The following is a 3,055-nucleotide window of genomic DNA, read 5'->3' as shown; positions in this document are numbered from 1 at the left end:
AGAATTATGAAGATCTTGTACAAGAAAATCTTCATCGAGAGAGAGAGAGAGAGAGAGAGAGAGAGAGAGAGAGAGAGAGAGATGATGATCTTGTACAAGCAAATCTTCATCGAGAGAGGAGAGAGAGAGAGAGAGAGAGGAGAGATGAAGATCTTGTACAAGAAAATCTTCATCAAGAGAGAGAGAGAGAGAGAGAGAGAGATGAGAGAGAGAATGATGATTTTGTACAAGAATATCTTCATCGAGAGAGAGAGAGAGAGAGAGAGAGAGAGAGAGAGAGAGAGGAGAGAGAGAGAGAGAGAGAGAGAGAGATGAAGATTTTGCACAGGAAAATCTTCATCAAACTCGAGAGAGAGAGAGAGAGAGAGAGAGGAGAGAGAGAGAGAGAGGAGAGAGAGAGGAGAATGATGAAGATTTTGTACAGGAAAATCTTCATCAAACTCGAGAGAGAGAGAGAGAGAGAGAGAGAGAGAGAGAGAGAGAGAGAGAGAGAGAGAGAGAGAATGAAGATCTTGTACAAGAAAATCAAGAGAGAGAGAGAGAGAGAGAGAGAGAGAGAGAGAGGATAGAGAGAGAGAGAGAGAGAGAGAGAGAGAGTGTGTTGAACCAAGGCCAGCAGAAACTTACTCACCTTCCTCGGCATCTCCTCAAGCTGTTCGAAGCATTTGTAGAAATCGCTCAAAGAAGGCCTCAGGGCCTTGTCTGGACGAAGAGCCCGAGCCACCAAACCATCTAGCTCGTAGGTCCTTATTAAGCTGTCATGCCTCATGAGAATATTATCGTACACCAGTTGCGCGAAGGTATAGATGTCGTTCTCTGGACAGGTAGGCTGGGTACCCAAAGTTAATAGCGGGTCGTAGTGGGTTCTGACTGCTGAGGCTAAGTCCCACGGTGCGTGGAATAGTCTGCTTCCGAAGTACATGCCATAACCCAAGTCGATTATTGTAGGCTTCAGGTCATCGTCCAAGACAATGTTATCTGCATGGAGATCATTGTGGCCTACTCCTCTTTGGTGCATTTCACTAAGGATTCTGGCTATTTCCTTGTGAATGGCCAAGTTCGAGAGATAGTTTTCGGCTGACGGCTTGGTGGCCTCCAGCCAGTGGTATAGCGTTGTGCTTCCACCGAAGGACATCACAATATCCTTCACTGCCTTTCTTCCGTACCTTCCGTAAAAGTGAGGCACGCCTTCGATGTCTCCTAGTTTGCAAAGAAGGGCAGCTTCCATTTCGAACATTTGTATATCTTTTCTATTTGTAAATTTGCTTTCTTTCAATACTGCGTCGAGCCAGTTACCCTGATCATCTTTAACCTTGACCTTCCTAACGATACCAAACACTCCTTCCCCCAGAACCTCCTTATGCTGAATTGCTCTCTGCGGTAAAACTTGTAACGCTTGGTGTTTGTATTCACTCGAGATATAACCACTCAGGGAATTGGTTTCAAAAGAACAGGGGGTGTCGAAACATTGTTGAAATGCAAAGTTTATCCATTTATTTTCCAGCCATTTTTCATGGCCGATATTTTTCCAAAGACTTCTAAGTAGATAATCGCCTTTTGGTTTGGGGCTGCTGATGATGCTCGTGTGAGAAGCAATCGCGCCTAAGTAAAGGCTGCTAATGAAATCTGATGGTTTCTTATCTTTGCTTTCTACACCAAAAGTATCAGGAAATTTATCACTGTCGCTTCCTTCAAGTATCTCGAAGCTGTCTGATTCAACCTCGCCTTCCACCTCAGATAGTTGTGAAATTTCAGCGGTGTCTTCGTCTTTTTCTATAATCCGTCTCTTTAACTCTGAAATCTTACTATTTAATTCCTTGTTATTCTTTTCAAGTTCCTCTATTACCCTCTCCATATCCACAATCACATTTTCGTTCATTTCCAGATTCTCCTCTAAAGCAGCCTTTTCTTCCAAGAATTTTTTTTCCATCGAATGTTTCGCCAATTCCAGCCAGACAATTAGTTCTTTATCATCTTCATTCTCTTGGATTTGTTTCGCCATAGAAAACAGTTGTTTATCTTTCCATCGAACTTCTTTCCTAAGTTCAGAAGCCTCATCTTCCAGTTGATTAACGACTTTCCCTTTGATCTCTAGCTCCACCTGAAGGCTAACATTCCTCCTCCTTTCATCTTCCAAAGCCTTTTCGAGGAATGATATCCTCTTCTTCGCGCCAAGAAGAGACTCTCGCAGAAACAAAACTTCCTTATACATCTGGAGCATTTCCCTCTCCTTCTCGAGAGCTTTCGTCTTGGTTGAATCAAAGGCCAGTTTTGTTTCTCTTAAGGTTTTTTGCAGGACTTCCTTCTCGGTATGGAACTGTCGAACCTGCTGTTGAATAACTTGGTCTAATTCTGATATCTGCTTTTCAAGAGCCAATCTTTCAAGTGCTTCTTTTCGCTGATGCCTGGCGTTCGATATGATCTTCTCCTTTAAAAGTAAGATTTCATCTCGACTTTTCCTTAATCTGTTCGTGTTCATGGCCTCTTCTACACTCCTTCTATTTCTCAATTCCTTTTTGAGGGACTCGATTTTTAGGTTGGCTTCTGACAACTTTCTCTCCATTAGCTCGCTTTCACTGCTGTCGTCCTTGTCTAATTCCGCAATTTCAGACTTCAGATTCTGGATGACAGTTTGAGCCAACGACAGATGCATGTGAGAGCGGAGCAGTTCACTACTTTTTCGGGAGAGTTGTTCCTCCAAAGCATCTGCCCTTTCCTTCTCTCTCCGCCCGTCTTCCCTAAGTCGTTGATTTTCCCGAATCAGTTCGTCTATTTCCGCTTGTTTCTTCTCATAATCTGGACGGTTATAACATGATAAAACACCTCTTCTAATTCCTGTCAAGAGATTAGGCGGTGGACTGGTGGTTAATTGGAGTTCACCACCCGAATATGAATTTATAATTCCACACGATTTTAGCAAATTATTTTTAATTCTCTTAAACAGATTATCCATAACTAACGAAGTAACGCACCTGAACAAGCGTTTGTTTGAAAAAAAAAAAAATAAAAAAATAAGTACACCCCGAATGGCTTTGAAGACACTGGAAGTGTCTTC

Source organism: Palaemon carinicauda, chromosome 4 (assembly GCF_036898095.1).
Source record: "Palaemon carinicauda isolate YSFRI2023 chromosome 4, ASM3689809v2, whole genome shotgun sequence".
Classification (NCBI taxonomy): Eukaryota; Metazoa; Arthropoda; class Malacostraca; order Decapoda; family Palaemonidae; genus Palaemon; species Palaemon carinicauda.
Note: the sequence above shows the minus strand (reverse complement) of the source record.